Source organism: Giraffa tippelskirchi, chromosome 5, assembly GCF_054371585.1.
Source record: "Giraffa tippelskirchi isolate mGirTip1 chromosome 5, T2T-mGirTip1v1.2.pri, whole genome shotgun sequence".
NCBI classification, from domain to species: Eukaryota; Metazoa; Chordata; class Mammalia; order Artiodactyla; family Giraffidae; genus Giraffa; species Giraffa tippelskirchi.
In genome coordinates, this window is record NC_137279.1 from 100,995,013 (window position 1) to 101,019,495 (window position 24,483).

Consider the following 24,483-nt stretch of genomic DNA (forward strand, 5'->3'; position numbering starts at 1 on the left):
CCAGAAATGCCCTTCATAGTGTCCTTCATGATATAAGAGCTTAGAAACAGTCACATGAAGGTGAGCCCAAAATTTTTACTGTGATTCTTTGATTTTTTTTTTTTTTGCATACAACATTAGTGTATATTTTTCTGCAAAGTCAGAAAATCAGGTGAGTAGAAATAAGCATCTGAATTAGTTCCCTATTACTTCCTATTAACAGGTTACAAAAACAATAGTTTAAAACCACCAGGCTTCTCTGTCCATGGAATTCTCCAGGCAAGGATACTGGAGTGGATAGCCATTCCCTTCTCCAGGGGAATCTTCCTGACCCAGGGATAAAACCCTGGTCTCCTGCATTGCAGGTGGATCCTTTACCATCTGAGCTACCAGGGAAGCCAAATATACTCGTTATCAGAGTTCTGTTGATCAGAAGTTTGGAAAGATGTGACTGGGTTCTCTGCTCACAAAAGTGATCAGCATGTCCTCCCCACCTGAATAGGGCTGATATTGACCACGTTGTGGTTCTGACCATCTCTGATGAGGTGCTGCCCTCATGGTATCATATTTATTGACCTGAATTCTATAACTCATGGTTTCTTTCAGCTCACCTGAAAGAAAGTAGCTTAGGATAAAGTCTAGAACTGTGGAACCCTTGAACTGATCTCTGCCATATCTTTCTCCAGGAGGAGAATAAAATAGCAGAGGTCTTCCCAAAGAAATGACCCACATAAGGGCTGAGATGCTCCAGTGATTGGAGAAGAGGAGAAAACCTAAAAGACAATAGAGGGACTAAAAGCCCAGACTGGGGAAGCAAGGTCGTCTCTGTGTCCCACCCCAGGTGGGTACTCTTCCTGGAAAAGAGGCATTTCCCCTGGCACAGCACCTTGGACAACAAACTTGATCTAATCCCACTGAGTTGTTCTTGTTGCTGCTAGGCTTTTGGGGTCTCTATTCTAGGGTGTTTGTTTAAAGGTAGGGCTTTTTCCTTGCATGAGAATCTCCTTGGAATTTTTGTATGCAATGCAGTTTCTTGGGCCTTCTCTCCAGATGTTTTTCACAAGCAGCACAATGACTGGTGTTCTTTAGCTGTGCAGCTAGTGCCCAGGGAATGGAACCCTATCTGCTGCATAGTATCTATCATACTTACTCACCCAAGTTTAATGCTTGCATATCTGTTTTACATGATACATTCTTCTCTATTATACATAAGATCCATATGCTCAAAGAAGGTAATGAAATCACCCTGTAAAGCAAATTTGGTACATAGTGGAATAGGTATTTGCATCTTTGATGGCTGTTCCGAGGGTTGTGCTTTCATTTCTTTAGCACAGACCTAGGGTAGGATTTGATGGAAACAAGGTAGGAAGTAGAGGACATCGGTAAGGGTTAGTGATTCCTGGTAACTAGTTCTGATCTATTTGACAAGTATTTACTGAAAGTTGTATCTGTAAGGCTCTTGAAGAGGCACTGGGTGAGCAAGGCACACAGAGCACCTGCTCTCAGGAAGATGACCTCTAGCGCAAGAGCCAGATGTTTTACAGAGGATCACATATATTTTTTAATGATGACTGTGATGTATTTAATACATCTAAGTTCCTTGCTCCCATTTTGTCAACAGGGTTTGAAAACTGAGTGTATATAAATAATCAGACTCTGGAACACTGATAAAAGAATTGTCACAGAAAAGGTCTTCTAGATATTTTTAATAGTAGAAATACTGATGTTGGATATAATGTCCTCTGAAATTCAGCTGTAGTTTCCTGGACAGTGTGTTTCATGCTTTGAACAGAGCAGCTTCTGTCGAAAACCTGTGTGGTAGCTCTACAGTCAGTAAGTGGCTCCTGAGTTTTTAAAAATGTCCTATTCTCTTTGGGGGTCAGTTTCCTCATCAGTAAGGAATTGTTGTTATTCCAATTCTCCAAAGTCCCTTCCTGTTGAGATTTCTCTGAATGTATGAGAGACTGAGATGCATATTAAATATGACCTGAGAACTACAGCCAAGACCAGATCTTGGTATCTTCTCTGTGTGTCTCCTGTAGGAGCCTAAGCTGACCCCAAACACTGAAAACACATAAATGAGAGAGGAGATGGAAGAAAGGAAATCAACAGGTTGGAAGAATGAGAATAACACAAAGAAGGGTATGGAAATGGTGGAGCAGTTGGTTGCCAGGAGAGATGAAAAGAAGTACCAGTTGAGTTCGGAAAAATCAAAGGAAAGTCAATAATGTACACAGCATCATCCAAGTCCTCAAGAAGAAGCCTGAGCTGAGCAGGGAGGACTGGGAGAGTAATTTACTCTGCAGTGAACTTGTGCACCTTCCCAGGAGATCCCAAGGATGGATCAGGATTCACTTACACTACTAGGAAGCACCAGTTCCAAGAGAAGGAGGCATAGACCTTGAGGCCCTGTCCTGAACCTTGCTGCTTACACCTGTAACTGCCCCCACAATGGATGCCCCAAGTAAGGGTGAACTTAAAGGTATGAAGAATATTTGGAAAAGGGCTGGAGATGCCCATTCTTTCTTTAACCAGTTCTTCTCTGAGGTATGGAGGGGCCAGGATAAGGAGACCCTTCCATCTGAAGCATAGATAACTAATAATATTCTTCTGCATGCATACTTTGAAAGGTTTTACACACACTATTTCTTAAATATTTGTACGGGCCTATTTTTCCTTATGCTTTGTTAACAACTTGGAGTCCAGATATCACTAAGGTTTATCTGAAGATACCAAAATAGTGGGAAGAAGAATACAAGTGGAGTGTTTCCATGCAATGTGGAGCTCTTTTCAATTATGGTGTTGAGGCAGCCTACAGGGTAGGAGGGTAGGCTAAGGATATCTCTTCCTAGTGACAGTGAACCATTAAGAGGAATCACTGAGGAGAGCAGGCTCTTCATCAGAGTCATCACAGGTCAGTGTCAAAGGGAACAGATGATGTAGGGTAGGCACCTCTTTAAGGAAGAAAATTTGCTACATCCTGGGAGAAAGCAGAGCATCTCTGATAGGATATTTGGGTAAGTATGTAGTTGAAATGACTAAAGATTTACAACCACTTTTATTCAGTCAGTGAACAACCACCACTGAGACCCTCTCAGCACTTGATTCAGTGCCTGGAGTTATGAATACAGAGATGACCAATAATAGTATTTCAACTTTCCTGGAGCTCTCGGTCCAGTAACCAAGAAGTCATGAGAAGTGTAATGGTGGTGGATTCACTGGGGGAAGTGGTCAGGGCTGCCTAGGGATGAGGTCAGTGTTTGTCCAGTTCACCCTTCTTTCTTTTCCAACAACTGGTGACCTACCATGGCTCAACAACCCTGGTTCTCACCCTGGTTTCAGCCTCAGGATAACACCTGGGATCCATGTTGGTTCAAAGTAGTCAGTCTTGCCAAGGTCTCCAGAGAAAATGTGATATTTGTCTCTACTGTCTATGTTTTGGTCAGCAGGAGATATAACGAGGCGAGTTTAATAAGTCTTATAGATTTATCATTGTCATAACAATCGGGAACAATCTGTCTTCTCTCTGACAAGGTAATGCCTTTCGGACTTCAAATTCTCACCCCATTTCAAAGACAATGTAGATATCAGTCATAGTCCTAGAATTGTAGGACTTAGTATTTTATCCTTAAATTTTAGTTCAAATGAGTAAAATTAAAAAGGAGTAAAGCAACTTCATGTTTTGCAGTAAGAATGTATGGGGATCTGGCACTAAAATCCTGGCTTTCACCTGGTTGATATGTCTTTAGTGCTGTTAGAAACAGAATAACCTAATGCTCCTTGATTCACTCCTCTATTCCATCATGTTTTATAAAATATAATATCTCTGCTCATCTAGATAATATGGATCCTAAATTAGCTGAGTTCCATGAATGCATTTACAGAGCCCTGTGGGTAAAGCATTGTGCTGTTTCCGTGGGGGGATACAGAATGAGGGTACACATTCCTTACTTAAGGCAGTTCAAAGATGACTGTTCCCAGTTCAGCCTGGATATCTGCCTGTAGATAGAATAACAACAGCAGACACCAATAGGTTCAACCTGCTGAAAGGGAAGATGAGGATGGGGAACAACAACTCAGCTCAGTGTCCTCAACTCAATGAGGTCCACTGGGCTTCTTTTCAGTTTCTTCTCCCCTGCCGTGCTGAGAAACTCTCTCCAAGTGGTGAACTGGAGCAACTATAGGGCTTATCTGTTTGTTTTTCATTTCTCAGGTCTCACTCACTGACCTTTATTGCCTGATGCCCAGTCTCTTTGGAGAAGGAAATGGCAACCCACTCCAGTGTTCTTGCCTGGAGAATCCCAGGGACGGCAGAGCCTGGTGGGCTGCCGTCTATGGGGTCACACAGAGTCGGACACAACTGAAGCGACTTAGCAGCAGCAGCCTAGTCCCTTGAAAATCTTTTTTTTTTATTAAATAAATTTATTTATTTTAGTTGGGGGCTAATTACTTTACAATATTGTAGTAGTTTTTGCCATACATTGACATGAATCAGCCATGGGTTTACATGTGTTCCCCTTCCTGGACCCCCCTCCCACCTCCTGCCCCATCCCATCCCTCTGGGTCATCTCATTGCCCCAGCCCTGAGCATTTGTCTCATGCATCGAACATGGAATGGTGTTCTGTGTCACATATGATAATATACATGTTTCAATGCTATTCTCCCAGAGTGTCCCACCCTCACCTTCTCCCTCAGAGTCCGTAAGACTGTTCTATGAATCTGTGTCTCTTATTCTGTCTCGCATATAGGGTTATCGTTACCATCTTTCAAATTCCATATATATGCATTAGTATACTGTATTGGTCTTATCTATTTTGTTCAGTTTGTTGCTGTTTTTTGTTTTGCTGTTTCAGGTGGGAGCGTAAATCCAGTTTCTGTTAGTTTGTGTTTGTGTGGCATCCCCCTTATAAACTCAGTTGGAAAATATCTATCAAGATCCTGAAAAGACACTTTTACAAAATAAAGAACACAGTCACAAACATGGTGAAACTGTGAACTAAGGAAAACCCTTAAAACTTGACCAATAAGTTGTTAATATACAAATATATAAACAGTTCGTACAACTCAACATTAAAAACCCCCAAGCAACCCAATTAAAAAAAGAACTGAGCAGATATTTTCCCAAAGAGAATATGCAGATGGCCAATGGAAAAGAAGCTCAACATCATCTATCATGAGGGAAATGCTAATCAAAACCACAATGAGATATCACCTCATGCTACAGAATGCCTATCATCAAAAAGAACACAAATAACAAATGCTGGTGAGGATGTGGAGAAAAGGGAACCTTGGTCACTGTTAGTGGGAATAGAACTACCATATAACCCAACAATCCCACTGCTGGGTATGTATTCAGAAAAAAAATAAAAAGCCAGAAACACTAATTTGAAAAGATACATGCAACCCAATGTTCATAGCAACATTATTTACAATTGTCAAGATATGAAGGCAATCTATGTGTTCATCAACAGAGGAATGAATAAAGAAGATGAGGTATATATAATAAATGGAATAGTTCTCAGCCTTAAAAACAATAAAGTTTTGATGTTTTCAACAACATGGATGGACTTGGAGAGTATTATGCTAAGTGAAGTAAGTCAGACATCACTTATATGTAGAATCTACGAAAATATAACAAACTAGTGAATGAAACTAAAAAGAAACAGACTCACAGATATGGAGGACAAACTAGTGCTTTCCAGTGAGGAGAGGGAAGGCAGAGGGGCAAAACAGGGGTAGAGATTAAGAGGTACAAACTACTATGTATAAAATAAGCTGCAAGGATATATAATACAACACTGAAATATATTCAATATTTTATAATAAGTTTAAGTGGAATATACCCTTTAAATTCTGAATCACTATATTGTACATGTGTAAATTACATAATGATTTACATCAACTATACTTAAAAAAATACTTTTATTTTAATTATTTTAAAAGCACCATACCAGTCTTAAGGACAATGTTTGCTTAACTATATGTTGGGGAATGCAGTCCTCACAGCCCCTTGCCCAAAGGCTGAGGGGATGTTTCTCTGAGGTTTGTTGTGAAAACTATTCCTTTATGAGTCAACATGCCTCTTTGTTTTTTAAAATTAATTTTTATTGGTGTATAGTTGCTTTAATGTTGTTGCTTTCTGCTGTACAGGAAAGTCAATCGGTTATACGTATATATACATCCCCTCTTTTTTGGATTTCCTTCTTATTTAAGTCAACATACAGCACTGAGTAGAGCTCTCTGTGCTACACAGTAGATTCTCTCAATTATCATTAGTTATTAGTTCTCATTAATTATCAGTTATTTTATACACAGTAGTTATATAGGACATGGCTCTTTAAAAGCATGTCACCCTTGATTATTTCTAATCTCCAAAAGGTCCTGCAAAGGAAAGGGTGAACATGACTACAACGTGGTCCAATGGAAAGTTCCAGCTTTGAGGCTTTTGTGGAGAGTCACTTAGGAAACACTGCCCCCAGGCTGACTTATGTTCCCTGGGGAGCCAGGGAGAGAAGCCAGACATTTCAAATCCTTAGGTTACAAACCAGGCCCTGAAGGAGGGATAGAGATTCCCAAACCCTCTCTCAGGAACCTCATCTGTTACTCCAAAAGAGATCCCAGAAATTCCTCCTCTTGGTGGTTTAAAATGATCCTGTGCCTTAGTTACTAAATAAGGGACACAGCACTAGATACTACTGTTTGTTGGTTGGCAGTATGGCCATGCCAGTTATAGAAGAGAAAAGGAAGTAGGGAAAGTCAGGTGAGATATTAGAAATATCTGTCCTCCCCAGGCTGGAAGAGGCACAGGGTCACACAGGTCTCTCTGAGTTCAAGATCTCTGGTGTTTCTGCAGTAAAGGAGTAACCTGGTCCATTCCCTTTCCAGGGGAAAATGGGAAATGCAACTGGTCTGAAATAAAGTATTTTGGTTGGTTGATTAGGGCCTTAATCCTCATAAACTATGATAGCTGTCAATTCGCAGTCTGGCACCGGAAAGGAATACGGCATTTTTATTTCCCAAAGCAACTTAGAAGGGGAGCAGGAACATTTATCTTCCAGGAAAATGAATCTAGGAAATGCCCTCCAAAAGTATACACAAGCTACTGAATATATATTTAAGTGGTCTGTTATTAACCATTAGGGCTTCCCAGGTGGCTTAGTCAATAAAGAATCTGCCTGCAATGCAGGAGACCCAGGTTCACTCCCTGGTTCTGGAAAATCACCTGGAGAAGGAAGAGGCAACACACTTCAGTATTCTTGGCTGGGAAATCCCGCAGACAGAGGAGGCTGATGGGCTATAGTCCATGGGGCTGCAAGAGACGGACACAACTTGAGCTAAACTACCACAATTAACCATTAACTTTCAGGGGAGAGTGCAAACTCAGTCCCCCATTACCACAAATTGTGCATTGGAGTTTCCCAAATTTGGAGAAATCAAAGTGTTCGGCACATCTGGAGTGCAATAGATGAAACTCCATTTTTTGGAAAACCACTTTCCTGATCATGAGATCTTTGACCCCCTCCAACCACTCCCCAGCTACTCCCCTACCCCCAATGACACTAATCCAAAATAGCAATAATAGAAGAAATTGGGTGAGGGACAACAGAGTATGTGTGAAAACTCTCTACTATGTGCTCAATTTACCTGTAAACCTAAAGCTGTCCTAAAAAGTAATGTCATTAATTTTTAAAAATGTAAGGATGCAACACCTCAAATCAAAGTGTTGGTAGCATCCTGTAAGGGCATACTTAATACTAGCTGTTGATGTGCACCAACCTGGAGACTGACCATGATGACTCCCATGCCTGTGCCTTCAGCCTCTGCAGCCTGGTAGTTCTCCTGGAATCGGTGTGGAATCATGCAGGTCAGGGTAGCTGCAGGGCTGCAGATAGTGCAGACCAGTTGCATCTGATGAGGGCGGGGAGAAACCATACTGGGGCCAAACAATGAAGATCCAGGACTGCTGAGTTACAACAGCTGCCCCGCCTGTGTCTACAGAGCAAAGGACAGTGAGAACAGGAACTGAGAGCTACCGGTTGAGGTTGCTGCCTGGAGGATAAAGGCAGCAGGGGAGGCTTTGGTCAGGTTTGAGACTCGGAAACAAGAAAATGAGTTGAAGTAAGACTAGAACGTTCCGTGATGGCTTCAACCACAAGTTTCCCAATTAACAGTCATGCTCGCGAACGGTACTCACAGAGCAGGATTATAAAATCTTATGCTGTTGACATGGGGTGAGAACGAGCTCCCCAAGCTCTCCCTCCTGTGCTGAAAATACCAACAATACAGCGCTGAGTCTTGACAAGCGGACGTCTGGGCGCTGACACCAGCGGGCGGCCCTCGACGCCCCAAACCTGGGCGCATGGCCCTGGCCGCCTGCTCCTCGCAGCCCCGGGAGCCCCCGCCCAGGTGACAGGCGACGACACAGCCTCTCCAGCTGCAGTCAGCCACGTGCCCCTCTTACTCGTGCATCCCCCTCTGCAGAATGGGTGGGTGTGAAAGGCTTTCAAATGTGGCCGATGTTCAAAACTTTAAAACTGGCCGCTGAATCATATAAACGTCCGGAGAGTGGAAAGGTCTAGAGGGCAGCCCGTGGGCGCTGGGCTTCCCTCTCAAAACCGAGCGGGCGCCGCAGTCTTGGGAACGCGGGTGGGCGGGGAGAGGGTGAACCCAGAAAGCTGAGGAAGAGAAGGAAGGTAAGGAAGGAAACAGCCCAGAAGAAACACTGTCAGCTGCCCACATCCGACCACACCCCACGGGGCGCCAGCGGTGTGGGTGCTCGCGGTGCGACCTGTAGGGTCGCTGTCGCTTTGGCTTCGATCGGGTTCCCAATACAGAGAGGACGTTCTGTCCACCAACGAAGCTGGCAGTGCCCCGAGATTCTACTACCCTTGGACCTGGGGTCCCAGGAAGGGGACATCCCACGAAATCCCAAGGGCTCTTTCTGGGGATGTTCAGCGCTCCCAAGGCAGCGGGAAGAGGACAACTGCAAAGAGAAAAAGAACTTTTTTTTTTCTGGCGAGAATTTTACTTCTGGGTATAAAACTCTAGAAATGCCGGTAGTGCAGGTGCATTTTGAGGCGGCTCAAAGAGCCTTTCCTTGTTGCTCACCCCAAATGGGTTTCGTCTCATTCGACAACGTCCAAACCTGAAGAGACGGCTGCGGGCCGGCGAGCCAGGCGCCCCCTGGCGTCACTGAGGAAGCTGCTCGGGGCGAGGTGAAGAGGACGCCGGGCAGGAGGCGGGTCCTGGGCCGGCGCGGCCGCGCCAGGCCTAGCTCGTCGGCGGGAGTATCGAGGCGCTGAGGGTTCCATGGTGTAATGGTGAGCACTCTGGACTCTGAATCCAGCGATCCGAGTTCGAGTCTCGGTGGGACCTTTCTCTTTAGACTGCGTTAAGTGTCTTTTACGCGCTCAGCCGGAGCTCTGTCTCCTCCTGAAAGTGAACTCGCGCCTCAGAAGCGCGCTGAGTGGACCTGCTTTCCCGCCCCAGCGTCCCCCTCCCTCCTGCTCTCGGGACCAGAACGTCTGGGTCCTGCGAAAGAGGCCACGCGTTCCCCGTGCTCTGCTGCCTCCCCCTCAGCAGCCGAGGTCCCGGAAGCCTATTATCCGAGTTGTGTAGGTCCGTGATCCACGGAGAGGTGGCGGGCAGGTGGGTGTCGAGCCCGGGGCGTCCTCGCTGGACCTAAAGGCTCTGCCCATCGCTGGCCATCGGACGCCCGGCCCCGCCAAGGGGCGCAACGACCGAGCCACTGCCACCCCCACCCCATCGGGTCACCCTGGGTCTCTGGGGTGAAAGGCAGAAGCTGCGCCCACCGAGGGGGCTTCTCACCGCACGTCTTGTCCCTGTGAATAAATGGTCGCGGGGGCTGTGATGTCATTGATCAGCCAGGTTGACAGCTTTCCGGTGAGAAGAACTGTATTTTAATTCATGTGCCCAATTCTATTTCGAGTTTAAATTGATCCTATTTCAATTTATTTCGATTTATTCGATTTTTTTTTTTTTTCAGAATTTCTCGCTCCTAAGTCTCCGCTGGACACGAAAAGCCGCTACTAGGCTAAGATTTGAACCTTGACTCCAGGAAATCTAGTCCTTTCCTTCCAAATTCAGGCAGAAAGAGGAGCCAGGGCCGCGGATCCAGCGTCTCTGGAGACCAAGGGTCCCTTATCCAACTTCATCCTGGCCTTTGAGACACCTGCGGATTTATAGTCAAGGCTAGACTATAGTGAATATACCTTATTTGGTTAGATTTAAGTTGGAAGCTACATCCAATTTATTGTTATAAAATTAAAATGAAGCAACAATTTATGTATACCTCAGGACAACAAACCCCCAAATTGCTTTCCCCAATATCGTTGTTGAGGACGACAGAGGATGAGATGGTTGGATGGCGTCACCGACTCGGTGGACATGAGTTTGAGCAAGCTCCGGGAGTTCGTGATGGTCAGGGAAGCCTGGCGTGCTGCAGTCCCTAGGGTCGCAAAGAGTCAGAACAGGACTGAGTGACTGACCGACACGACTGAGTGGTATTCAGCAACTGAATACCGTTAGCGGTATTTTTGCTATTATGTACTGTTTTGTCTATGCAATGTGGGGAAAAGTGAAGGACTTTCTGGGATATCCTATTTCTATTACTCCCAGTAGTACCCTTAAAAACAAAAATGCTTGGTGTTAGAGAAAGAGATTCACTTAAAAGATAGATATTCAATAAAAACCCTGTAGTTCCGAATTGGAATTGGGTGTTTGTCAATATTTGTGAATTCATAAACACATACAAGTACATTCAATACATACATTCCTTGGGGCTAGAGGAAAGAGCGAGAATTGTCTGCAGCTGGGCTGGAGGGAATGGAAGATGACAGTAGTGTTCTGAAACCGGATTATTGTACCTGCGATGGCGCAAGAAAAGAAAGAGAAGGAAGGAAGAAAGTCATATTTCCACAAGAAAGGGTGGAGGCATCGTGAGACCTGGCATTGCGGTGCCCCTGCAGGTGGTGACGTCATAGCTTGAGTAGAGTGTTCCCCCTCCCCACCCCTGGTCCGTGTGTCTTTATCCACTGGCAACTGTCCTGGCAGGTTCAAGGGAGATGGCTTAGTGAGGGCAGGCCTCAGGGTGGTGCAGAGAGATCAACGGCACCAGGTAAAAACCAGGAGGAAGGAGCATGCGGAAATCAACAGCCTGGGGATTGCGGGTGCTGAGGGGGGAGTGAAGGGCAGATGCATAAAACTAACGGCTGAGACATCGCTAGATTCAAAGCCGAGTTCGTCCCTGGGTGGGCTCGAACCACCAACCTTTCGGTTAACAGCCGAACGCGCTAACCGATTGCGCCACAGAGACCAACTGCTACAAGAACCTCCTGTAACATCCTGCAATCAGAGTGGATTTCCCCTGTGCCTTTCAACCGCCGCGGAAAGAAGATTCAAATGTCTCTATTTTGGCCCGACCTCGCCGGCACCAGAGACACTGAATCTGGGCGCCGAGCACGCCAGGCGGCGGACGTGGAACCAGAGTGAGCTGGGGCTCGGACGAAAACACCGCGGAGCTCACAACCGTCCTCGCCTGCTCCTGGCCGCCTCCAAAGCTGCCCCTCTACCCGAGACAACTGCAGCTTCTCTCGGGCTCAAGTCCTCCACTTCCCATTCGTGATCGGCCTCACAGGTAGCGCTCACGGCCTTGCCCCGGGGCCCTGGGGGTCGCACGGGGCAAGGACAGCAACTGGCTGTGTCCCCACTGCACTGTCCCTTCTCGGCGCCTCCAGGGAATAACTCCACAGCGCACGACCTGGAGTTGGCTCACCATGCAGCCACTCGCCCGGAACGGGGCCTGGCACCCAGCAGTCGCCCAAGAAATGCTGGGCGGTGGATGCATTCCGTCTTAGCTGCCGAGAGTGGTCGGTAGACGGAGAATTCTTATGCCGCCTACAAGTTTTTAGTCCTAGATAAACCTAGATTTTTCAGGTCGGTCGTTCTTCAAAACCTTTTTTCTAGCAGGTGATTTTAGGAACAGATAAAAGTTCTAGAAAGGCCAAGAGGGCACCACCTGGACCGGCTCTGAGCTCCCCACCCAAGACGGTTCCGCGCCTAAATACTTGGGTCTGAATTCGTATCCTACCAAAGAACGGGCTTCTCGTGCCTGATCACCGCCAGCAACATCGTGTGGTTCTACCTTTTGGACTTGGTGGCTTGTCCCCTACTGCGCACCGAACGGGTGGGTGGGATGGCGAGACGGACACCACGCCAGAGAACTCAAGCTCTGAAGCAGCCCAGACGCCGCCCGAAGCCCCCAAGGCCTGGAGTCAGCTTCCCCTCCAGCTTCGGCCTCGCTAGGGCTCCAGGTGCCCCCCGGAGGAGAGTGCCCGCCGCACCGTAAATAATACGCTGTCTAATCGGGGGCATTTGGCGGAGCTGATAAGAATCCGCCCTTTTCTGGCCTCAGGGGTCCTCCAGGGGTCGCCCTGTTCCTGCCGATTGGATTTGCTTGTGAAGAAAGGCTCCTGGCCTATCTCCATTTCTCTGGCCTAGGCTATGCATGCTGATCGAAGATTCAGGGGTTACTGGTGACCCAAAACGGGTAATCTCCTGTCTTTCTCTTTGCAGATGGGTGCTCCTACCCTATGCCAAAGCCTCCGACTGTGTGAATCACAATAAACTGTGGAAAATTCTGAAAGAGATGGGAATACCAGACCATCTGACCTGTCTCTTGAGAAACCTGTATGCAGGTCAGGAAGCAACAGTTAGAACTGGACATGGAACAACAGACTGGTTCCAGATAGGAAAAGGAGTATGTCAAGGCTGTATATTGTCACCCTGCTTATTTAACTTATATGCAGAGTACATCATAAGGAATGTTGGGCTGGAAGAAACACAAGCTGGAATCAAGATTGCCAGGAGAAATATCAATAACCTCAGATATGCAAATGACACCACCCTTATGGCAGAAAGTGAAGAAAAACTAAAGAGCCTCTTGATGAAAGTGAAAGAGGAGAGTGAAAATGTTGGCTTAAAGCTCAACATTCAGAAAACTAAGATCATGGTATCTGGTCCCATCACTTCATGGGAAATGGATGGGGAAACAGTGGAAACTGTCAGATTTTATTTTTTTGGACTCCAAAAATCACTGCAGATGGTGATTGCAGCCATGAAATTAAAAGACGCTTACTCCTTGGAAGGAAGGTTCTGACCAACCTAGATAGCATATTAAAAAGCAGAGACATTACTTTGCCAACAAAGGTCCGTCTAGTCAAGGCTATGGTTTTTCCAGTAGTCATGTATGGATGTGAGAGTTAGATGGTGAAGAAAGCTGAGCGCCGAAGAATCGATGCTTTTGAACTGTGGTGTTGGAGAAGACTCTTAGACTGCAAGGAGTTCCAACCAGTCCATCCTAAAGGAGATCAGTCCTGGGTGTTCATTGGAAGGACTGATGTTGAAGCTGAAACTTCAATACTTTGGCCACCTGATGCGAAGAGTTGACTCATTGGAAAAGACCCTAATGCTGGGAAGGATTGAGGGCAGGAGGAGAAGGGGATGACAGAGGATGAGATGGCTGGATGGCATCACTGACTCGATGGACATGAGTTTGGGTAGACTCCGGGAGTTGGTGATAGACAGGGAGGCCTGGTGTGCTGTGATTCATGGGGTTGCAAAGAGTTGGACACAACTGAGCGACTTAACTGAACTGAACTGATACATAGAAAAATCCCCAATAACCCTGCACACAAGGAAACTACCAGAGTCAACAACTGAATTTTGCATAATGGGTACACGACAGGCAAAAATCAGTTGTGTTTCTACACAGTAGGAGTGAACAATCTGGAAAGGAAATTAAGAAAACAATTCCACTTACAATATCACTTAATTAGTTATTAAGGGAGGTGAAAGACTTGAACACTGAAAACTGCAAAACATAGCTGCAAGAGATTAAAGAACCCCTAAGGAAATGGAAAGACAACCTCCATGGATTGGAAGATTCAGTGTAGTTGAGATGCCAGTACTACTCGTAGTGATCTGCAGAGTCAGTGCAATTCCTATCAAAAATAATCCTCTGCATTTTCTAATTGGTCCTTGTTAATCCCCTGCAATACAGTTCATTTCAGACATTGATTTCATCACTTAAAGTTAAACTGGGTCTTTGTTTATGTTTGCCATGTGTCTACTTAACTGTTTGAACTTATGTGATGTTGTTGTTGTTCAGTCCCTTAGTCATGTCCGACTCTTGGTGACCCCATGGACTGCAGCACATCAGGCTTCCCTGCCCTTCATTATCTCCTGGAGTTTGCTCAAACTCATGTCCATTGAGTCAGTGATGCCATCCAACCATCTCATCCTCTGTTGCCCCCTTCTCCTCTTGCCCTCAATCCTTCCCGGCATCAGGGTCTTTTCTAATGAGTCTGCTCTTCACATCAGGTGGCCAAAGTATTTCAGCTTTAGCTTCAGCATCAATCCTTCCAATGAATGCTCAGAGTTGATTTCCTTTAGGACTGACTGGTTTGATCTCCTTACAGTCCAAGGGACTCTCAAGAGTCTTCTCCAGCACCACAGTTCAAAAGCATCTTCAGCTCTCAGTCTTCTTTATGGTCCAACCCTCACATCTGTATATGACTACTGGAAAAAACAGGCTTCCCTGGTGGCTCAGATGGTAAAGAATCCACCTGCAACGTGGGAGACATGGGTTCAATCCCTGGGTTGGGAAGATTCTCTGAAGGAGGGCATGGCAACCCACTCTAGTTTTCTTGCCTGGAGAATCCCCATGGACAGAAGAGCCTGGAGGGCTACATATAGTCCATGGGGTCCACAGAGTCTGACACAGCTAAGCACATAGCACTGGAAAAAACATAGCTTTGACTGGAATATAGCTGGAATAAAAGTTTAAATGTCTTTCCCTGGTTATTCTGATATCTGTGTCAGCTCTCGGTCACTCCTAAATGATCAATGTGTCCCTGCATTGTGAGTCATTCCCCCTTCCTCTTTGGATACCTAAAAATCTGATGGAATGCCAGACATTGTAAATGTTATCTTGTTGGGTGCTGGATAGTTTTGTGTTCCTATAAATGTTGAGTTTTCTTCAGGGTTGCCCTTAAGTTATTTGCAAACAGTTTGATGGTTTCAGGTCTTGCTTTTATGATTTGCTAAATGGTCTGGAGCAGCTGAACACTCAGTCTAGGGCTAACAAGTTCCTGCTACTGAGGTAAGATTTCCTTGAGTACTCCACTCCAGGATCTCCTTAATTACAAGGTTATTATTAGTATTTTCTAGTCTACCTGTTGAGGACGAGCATAACTGTGAGTGCCAGGCTCTCTGTTCTCTCTGACCCTATCAAAGATTTCCCCCTGACTTTGGGGAGTTTTCTCCCAGGGCTGCACTGATTAGTACTTTGCTGCCCACTGGAGGAATCTCCTTTGCAGGGCTCCCCTGATTACCTTCAGCATCTCTCTCCTCCCTGGGAGTTTGTCCCTATGGACTCTAGCTTCTTTGGCATCCGTGAACTTGTGTCCTCAGCTCAGCAAGGTCCACTGGGATGGTTTTCAGTTTGCTACTGGTGCCTCGCTTGGGAACTCTCCATGCAATAAGTTACAGCCATTGGAGCCATTGTTTCCCATCTCTCAGGGATCACTCCCTGTCCTTCTTCACCTGATGCCAAATCTCCTGAAAACCTTTGTTTAATGTCCCCAGTCTGACTTTGTTGTTTCAGCAGGTAAGTAAACTTAGTTTCTGTTACTTGTATATGAACTCAAGTTTTGAGAAAACCATTAAGATTCTAAAAGAGTTATACATGGTACAGAACACAGGTTCGCACTAAAATCTTTTGATGTCTGCATTTGTCAAACAACAGCAAAAGACTTCACACAAAGTTTCATGACTAGCAAACGTCTTGCAAAGAAATCAGACATCATTGAATGAGTGAAAAACTACAAGTGTCTCAATAGAAGTTTTGCCTGAGGTGTCTCAAAAGTAATCACACCGCTTTGCTCAATTTCTTGTTTGAGGAGACCCGGGTGTGATTACTGGGTCAAGAAGATCCCCTGGAAAAGAAAATAGCAACCCATGCCAGTATTCTTGCCTTGAGAATTTCATGGACAGAGGAGCCTAGCAGATTACACTCTGTGAGGTCACAAGAAGCAGACACGACTTAATGAGTAAATCACCACTAAAGAAAGATAATAGTTAAGTCTGCAGTTACGACTTAGTTATCAGGAGAGAGCGCGCACGAAGTCCCCCACTACCACAAGTTATGCAGTCAAGTTTCTCCCATTTGAGGAAATCGCAGAGGTCAGCACACCCGAAGTGCTATGGGTGAGTCTCGCTCTGGGAGGACCACCTTCTTGATCGTGGTATCTCCTCGGCCAGGTAAGTATGAGTTGACTCTTCCCCTACCCCGCACAGCCTTAGACACGTTCACTTACACACACTCTCACTTTGCCGTTTCCCCGCAACTCTTCCACTATCCTCCGCACCCTCCGCACCCTCTCCTTTCCCATGCCTCTCAGGCCCTCCAAATAACTCTTCTAAAAAAAATTCAACAAAATCTCAGGAAATTTTCCGTAACCGGAGAAGTGGCTCGCCGGGAACAGTACCACTGCGCTGAAAGATTTACATAAGCCAACCCCATTCAGGACCTCTAAGGCGGCTGCTCTCCTTCAACCCAAGCCCGGCCCCACCCCTGTCGATATGACCAATGGCGAGTCCCCTGTGACGGGGAAGTGACATCATGATTTCATCAACCTTAGCAATCGACCTTCTTACATCGATACAAGAGACCTCTTACCCTTTAAGTGAGACATAGGCGGATTTTATTTAACTTTAAAATTTTTATTTTTCATTTGGGTATAGCCAATTAAAAATGTTGTGGTAGTTTCAGGTAAATAGCGAAGGGACTCAGCCATACCTATGCATGGAGATACAGACGGGTTTTTCCAGCCTCCTCGGAGTCTGACCTTTCGTTCTGGATTGCACGCCGAGGAGAGAAATTTAGGGATCGTGTGTTACGCTGATGCAGAAGTTTTAAAGTAACAAGTTGTAAAACAGTGAATAGAAATATTATAGAGACAAAATAAAAACATATGTATATTTCATGTGTATAAACATACGGATTTAGGGTTACATCTCAAAGTGCTACTCTGTGGATTTATTATCTGTGCAGATTCTCCCTTTTTCATTCTCACGATATCCCAAGGACAATGTTTTTCCTTTGCTTACCATACAGAATACACGAAATGAGGATTCTGAAATAGAAACTAATGACTAAAATAAGGGCAAGAAAGATGACGTGTTTGCTTGAAGAGTGAGGTTTGTTTATTTGTTTTCTCTTGCTGCATAAGACTGGATTAGTTAGACCTGAGGGTGGAGAAGTGGGAGGCTGGAGAAGGCAGCCAACGTGTGTTTTCAGGCCAGAGAGCAAGGGGAAATGGAGTCACTTGATCCTTGAGGTGCCTTTGGCTTAAGGGGGAAGGTGACTTCTGGAAAATCTTCGGGCTCACAGCAAAGGAACTCAGCACCCAGTTAACTTCCAGGAAGAATCTTGCTTTCTTCCTCCCTTCCCCCCGTGCCCACTCACCCCCATTTTTCTCTCTGCAACCATCAGAAATAGACTCTGGCTCTTTTCATCTGACATAAACTTTAATCCAGGGCTAGTAATACTTTAGAGAATCTCCAGAAAACTGGAGAATGAATTCGTACAAATTGGGAGGAATAAGAAAGGCCGATGAAAGCAAGCACACAAACCAAATGGAAAGGACACTGGTGCCTCCTGCTGAGTGACAAACCCTATAACTTTGCACAGCTGACCCTATTGGGCCTGGGCACTAGACACCACCCATGGTTCCATGACTTCTCATGCACCTGGTCGGTGTTAAACTAAAGATCTTGTGGTGGGGGGATTCTTCTGTTGCAGTGGCCAGAAAGAATTTTCCCAGGGCCTACTCCTTGTGTCTCTCAACTCCTATTAAATGCTGGAGTAGTTGTTACTTATAGGGAGTGGCCAATTCCTGGTAATAGAGCCACAGCTTAGCCCCTCGGAAAACTAAATAAGTGTGTGATCCTTAGAAGTTGCAGAATATGGAAAATTCCTCATCAAGGGAAAGGGGGTTTCAGATAGTAATTGATCAAGATATAACAATGGACTGACCTGTAGCTAGCCCAGTGGAGAACATTATAATTCAGTGCCCCAGCCCCCACAACCCTGTGTCAGTCAAATAGACCGGGCATGCACAATCCTGTCTTGGAGCAAACTAGATGTTTATCCCTGAGCGCAAGTGATGTTTCAACCTCTTATACGGGCATGGTTGGTACCTCATGCAGTATTATTTACATTTTCTACACTGAAAATTAAACAGTTTGAAAGTTTGCATTTCTGGGGATAGAGTAATTGGTCTAAAGCTATGGTAACAAATTCCCACCATAACTGGTTTTAAATATTCTTTATAAACCGAGGTCCACTGTAGAAGTTTCCTATTGCTACTGTTACATGTTACTACATACTTAGTGGCTTAAAAACACACATTTATTATCTTATGATTCTGGAGATCAGAAGTCCAAGATGCATCTCCTTGGGCTAAAATCAATGTGACAGTTGGGTTGTGGTGGTTCTTCTTGGAGATGCTAGGGGAGAATCTGTTTGCCTTGTCCAGCCTCTAGAAGATGCCCACATTCTACTCTCATAGGTCACTTTCATCTTCAAAGCTAGTTACAACTGATCAAGTTATTCTCACAATACATTATTCTGACACCAACTCTCTTTCCTCCCTCTATATGGACCTTTGAGATTCCATGGGGCGCCCATCTCAAGATCGTTAATTTAATCACACTGTAAAGTCTCTTTTGCCACATCAAGTAACATAATCATGGATGCCAGGGACCCGGATGTGGGCATCTTTGGGGAAGCATTAGCCTGCCTCCACAGCCAATCTCCTCAGCGACCACATTTCCACTCCCTTCTGAAAGTCATTCAGGTGAAGGCAAGTCAGTCCACTGCTTCTTAGTATCAGCCAGTCAACAGTTGTGCCCTGAGCTCAGGCACTAGAGTCAGAGAGAGAGAGAGAAGGAGAAAGTCTATGGGGAGAGGAATCTGAGTAACCAGTGCCTGGGAAGTTCCTAGGGACTAGAACTGAGAGCTGTAAATGCCTTCATGGGAGGAGAAGGCTGGGGAGGGTGTTAGGAACTGAATGTATATCACCACCCCCACCCCCACCCCCACCTACTTCATATGTTGAACCTTAATCCCTGTGGGGATACATTTGGAGAAAGCATTTTAAGGAAGATGTTGTTCAGTCGTGTCCAACTCTTTGTGACCCCCGTGGTCTTCAGCATGCCAGGCTTCCCTGTCCTTCACATCTCCTGGAGATTGCTCAAACTCATGTCCATTGAGTCGGTGATGCCATCCAACCATCTTGTCCTCTATTGTCCCCTTCTCCTCCTGCCTTCTATCTTTAAGGAAGTTCAGTTCAGTTCAGTTCAGTCTCTCAGTCGTGTCCAATTCTTTGTGACCCCATGAATCACAGCACGCCAGGCCTCCTTGTCCATCACCAACTCCTGGAGTCTACCCAAACTCATGTCCATCGAGTCAGTGATGCCATCCAGCCATCTCATCCTCTGTCATCCCCTTCTCCTCCTGCCCTCAATCCTTCCCAGCATTAGAGTCTTTTCCAATGAGTCAACACTTCGCATGAGGTGGCCAAAGTATTGGAGTTTCAGCTTCAACATCAGTCCTTCCAATGAACACCCAGGACTGATCTCCTTTAGGATGGACTGGTTGGATCTTCTTGCAGTCCAAGGGACTCTCAAGAGTCTTCTCCAACACCACAGTTCAAAAGCATCGATTCTTCGGCGCTCAGCTTTCTTCACCATCTAACTCTCACATCCATACATGACTACTGGAAAAACCATAGCCTTAACTAGATGGATCTTTGTTGGCAAAGTAATGTCTCTGCTTTTAAATATGCTGTCTAGGTTGGTCAGAACCTTCCTTCCAAGGAGTAAGTGTCTTTTAATTTCATGGCTGCCATCACCATCTGCAGTGATTTTGGAGTCCAAAAAAATAAAGTCTGACACTGTTTCCCCATCTATTTCCCATGAAGTGATGGGACCAGATACCATGATCTTAGTTTTCAGAATGTTGAGCTTTAAGCCAACTTTTTCACTCTCCTCTTTCACTTTCATCAAGAGGCACTTTAGTTCTTCTTCACTTTCTGCCATAAGGATGGTGTCATCTGCATATCTGAGGTTATTGATATTTCTCCCAGCAATCTTGATTCCAGCTTGGGTTTCTTCCAGCCCAGCATTTCTCATGATGTACTCTGAATAGAAGTTAAATAAGCAGGGTGACAATATACAGCCTTCACGTACTCCTTTTCCTATTTGGAAATAGTCTGTTGTTCCATGTCCAGCTCTAACTGTTGCTTCCTGACCTGCATACAGGTTTCTCAAGAGACAGATCAGATGGTCTGGTATTCCCATCTCTTTCAGAATTTTCCACAGTTTATTGTGATCCACACAGTCAAAGGCTTTGACATAGCCAATAAAGCAGAAATAGATGTTTTTCTGGAACTCTCTTGCTTTTTCGATGATCCAGTGGATGTTGGCAATTTGATGTCTGGTTCCTCTGCCTTTTCTAAAACCAGCTTGAACATCTGGAAGTTCACGGTTCATGTATTGCTGAAGCCTGGCTTGGAGAATTTTGAGCATTACTTTACTAGTGTGTGAGATGAGTGCAATTGTGCGGTAGTTCAAGTATTCTTTGGTATTGCCTTCCTTTGGGATTGGAATGAAAACTGACCTTTTCCAGTCCTGTGGCCACTGCTGAGTTTTCCAAATTTGCTGGCATATCCAGTGCAGCACTTTCACAGCATCATCTTTCAGGATTTGAAATAGCTCAACTGGAATTCCATCACCTCCACTAGCTTTCTTCGTAGTGATGCTTTCTAAGGCCCACTTGACTTCACTTTCCAGGATGTCTGGCTCTAGGTGAGTGATCACACCATCGTGATTATCTGGGTCGTGAAGATGTGTTTTGTACAGTTCTTCTGTGTATTCTTGCCACCTCTTCTTAATATCTTCTGCTTCTCTTAGGTCCATACCATTTCTGTCCTTTATCGAGCCCATCTTTGCATGAAATGTTCCCTTGGTAGCTCTAATTTTCTTGAAGAGATCTCTAGTCTTTCCCATTCTCTTGTTTTCCTCTATTTCTTTGCATTGATTGCTGAGGAAGGCTTTCTTATCTCTCCTTGCTATTCTTTGGAACTCTGCATTCAGATGGGAATATCTTTCCTTTTCTCCTTTGCTTTTTGCTTCTCTTCTTTTCCCAGCTATTTGTAAGGCCTCCTCAGACAGCCATTTTGATTTTTGGCATTAAGATTAAATGAGCCCGTAGCCTTGGGGTCCTGATCTGATAGGATTAGTGTCCTAATGAGAAAAGAAACCAGAGAGCTTGGGCTCCTGCCCCTACCCCAGCTCAACCACAGAGAAGAGGCCTGGAGAGGACCCAGTGAGAAATCTGCTATAACATTTGCAAGCCAGGAAGAGTGTTCGCATCATAAACTGATTTGACATGACATGACATGAACATAACATGAATCTTTATCTTGGACAACCAGCCTCCAGAATGTGTGAAAACAGACTGATGGTTAAGCCACCCAATATATGGAAATTTTGTATGGCTTGCCCGAGCTGACTAATACAGGAGGTTGCTTAGCCATTGGCCTAAGCATCTTCTCCTACCTGGGCTTTGTGGGCTCTGCCCCAGTTTTGTTCATTTCCTGTAATTAGTACTCACAGCCCGCTCTCCCTTGTTAAGGCTTATCTGTGACTTTAGAATGAGAATCGATCACCTGGTTTAGGATTTTATAGTGTAAGTTATCCCATGTAACAATAACCTGCACAAAGGAGTTGCTTTTTTGTTTTTTGTTTTGGTTTTTTTTTTGGTAAACAGTTATTACATCTTCCCAAATATCAACCTGGCATGTCTTGAACAGCTGGATTGAGATTTTTGCAGAGTGACCCTGTGAGCCCATGTGGCCTGCATTTCCTTTTCTCCTGGGAGATTCCTGTGGTTTGGACTCTCCAGAGCCACAGACCAGGGTTTGGGTGCTGGTGAGGAATCTGTGGCTAGCTCTAGAGAGACCTAGGCAAAAAAGAAAAAATCTGTAGAATCAGAGCACGTAAGGGGGCTTGGAGGGGGATGTGATCAGAGGCTGCTCTTATGGGAATCAAGGGGGTTGGAGGATGAAAGTGGTGGTTGGGCATGTGTAAGTGTCCACCATGAGGTCAGGGGAAGTTCAAGAGAGAGTGGCTGCCATTCTGGGACCAGAGACTAGAACCTTCTTTGCCATTCAGGCTCTGGTCATCCTCCTCCTTACTCTGCCTCTGTTTCACCCTCCTCCTCCTTTAGAATTGACAAGGAAACATACTATCCCTTAGAGCCTTCGGAAGGTAAGGCAGTCCTGTCAACATTTTGATTTTAGTCTAATGAAAACTTTGTTGGCCTCCTAACCTACAGAACTGTAAAATAATAAAAGTGTGTTCTTTTAAGAGGCTAAACTCATGGTCACTTATCACAGCAAACATAGAACATCAATTCAATGTGTCTGTTACGTTCATTTTAGAAGTTAAAAGATGGGGGACATAATGAACCCTGTATGGATCTTCAGGTTGTCTGCTGACAGGTCAAGCAATGTTGGCACATGTTTGAAGCATTTCGTTAGGTGTCTTTTTTCCATTCCATTTTTTCTCCCTCAAGGACTCTCACCCTATTTCCTGCACAGTTGTACCCAATGTGGTTCTCATTTACAGCAAATTGGAAGACATTGGTAATGACACAGGTTGATTTCATTTGTTTTAGAATGGGTTCTAACATGTAGAGGGAAATAATATAATTTATGAAAAGTTAAATATTGTAGAATACTCCATCTTAAAGATACAGTTTTTTGCAAAATTTTTTTTAAATTAAGGTGAAGTACTACCTTTCAAAGGGTGAAACACGAAATAGCTTTCAGGAATTTTCCCCAAAAGTAATTTGTGATTTGATACTGACCAGATCTGAAATTTACATGATTCATATGTTGTTGTTTCTGTAAAAGCTTTGTCCACAAAATGAAATTTTTAAAAGTATTACTTGAGTCCTCCATTAATTACTGATTATATTATCAATTCCTAGAAGCCCCAGCAACACTGGGATGAAGGAAATTTTCTGGGATGCTTGAATCACACACAGCAAAAGATACTCAAATTTTACTACTTTAACTTAAAGTAATAGTTCATAGTTTGGCTGACTTTTCACCCATTCTGCTAATTCTGCCAGTGAGTTCCTCTATAGTGACAGCCAGAGGTGCTGATGGAAAATATGTAATTAGTCAAGTGTAAAAAGCAGAAGTTGAGGTCATCCCATCTACTTCAGAAAGGGGGTATGTCTCTCTACCTCAGGGCTGAGTCATTTGAAGGATCGTTTTGTAATTGGTGGTAGTGGTGGTGAGTTTTTTTGTTCATGTTGTTGCTTGTTTTATTTTTCAACTGTTACTAGGAAATAATTGTGGAATGAGTGCCTGATTTTAATTCTGGAAGGCAAAAGAATGTAACTAAGGACATTTTCCAAGGAATGTTTGAAGATCTTCATGTTAATTTGTGGTTCATCTAATCTACTTTTTAATTAAAGATTTTTAACTAAAAGAGAACAAGCTTGTGTATAGGTTTGAATCAGTGTCATAGAACAATAGGTCTTAAACTGTGATCTACAGCTTACCCACATCAGAAACATATGGTTGTCCTTATGTGAAAAATTCAGACTCTAGGACCCCACACCAACTAAATCTCTGGGAAATGGAAGCCAGGAAGTAGCTTCTTTAATCACAACAGCTCATTCTAAGATTCCCTAAATTTAAGAACCGCTTTTTAATATTTTTAAATAGGAGATTCGTATAAAAAGGCAAGACAGTAAATCATTCTTTTAAACTTAGACTTTAAGTGTTAGTGAGGTGAGCTCTCGGTGACCATTTGTCTTCCCTATTCTTCCCCACTTAGCCCTGGGACTGGTGCTGAAATTAGAAATGAAGTAGGGGAAGAAAAACTTATTTCTTTATATATATATTTTGGTGTAATGGCCATCAAAACCACTATTTCATTTCCTCTCACCAACCCTGTCCACCAGTTATGTTAGTCTTCAACATATCCTTGTAACAATGTATATGAGTAAATATCCTACATTTGTTCATATATACACACTTTCTAAAGCACTGTGAAGACACAGACAAGACTTTAACACAGCTGGGGGCTGCTCACATATCACTTTAAAATGATCACTGGTTTGCTTTACACAAGACTTTCAATAGCCTCGCTGTGGCCTTTGGTTCCCAAATCCCAAAGTGAAGTTAGGATAACCAAATAGGAAAGCAAATTTAAGAGTGACACTTTTTGGAGATCTTAACAGAAATAGAAGGAGAAGGGGACGACAGAGGATGAAATGGTTGGATAGCATCACCGGCTCAATGGACATGAGTTTGAACAAGCTCCAGGAGATGGTGAAG

The 24,483-nt window shown here is 44.5% G+C and overlaps 2 long non-coding RNA genes and 3 other non-coding genes across 5 annotated transcripts; 2 read left to right on the forward strand and 3 right to left on the reverse strand.

The window, feature by feature from the left end:
* Positions 1-4,380: 4,380 nt before the first annotated feature.
* LOC145505068 (uncharacterized) lies at positions 4,381-9,155 on the reverse strand. Its single transcript, XR_014052819.1, has 3 exons — positions 9,089-9,155; positions 7,757-7,888; positions 4,381-7,289 (listed from the first exon to the last, which is right to left on the reverse strand). It is a non-coding gene; the product is annotated as an uncharacterized LOC145505068 (long non-coding RNA).
* LOC145505067 (uncharacterized) lies at positions 8,735-10,712 on the forward strand. The gene is made up of 2 exons (XR_014052818.1): positions 8,735-9,883; positions 9,987-10,712. It is a non-coding gene; the product is annotated as an uncharacterized LOC145505067 (long non-coding RNA).
* TRNAQ-CUG (transfer RNA glutamine (anticodon CUG)) lies at positions 9,284-9,355 on the forward strand. Its single transcript has one exon. It is a non-coding gene; the product is annotated as a tRNA-Gln (tRNA).
* A 529-nt stretch (positions 10,713-11,241) lies between the features above and the next one.
* On the reverse strand, positions 11,242-11,315 carry TRNAN-GUU (transfer RNA asparagine (anticodon GUU)). Its single transcript has one exon. It is a non-coding gene; the product is annotated as a tRNA-Asn (tRNA).
* A 4,850-nt stretch (positions 11,316-16,165) lies between these two features.
* Positions 16,166-16,329, reverse strand: LOC145508163 (U1 spliceosomal RNA). The gene has a single exon (XR_014055417.1). It is a non-coding gene; the product is annotated as a U1 spliceosomal RNA (small nuclear RNA).
* Between the last annotated feature and the right edge of the window lie 8,154 nt (positions 16,330-24,483).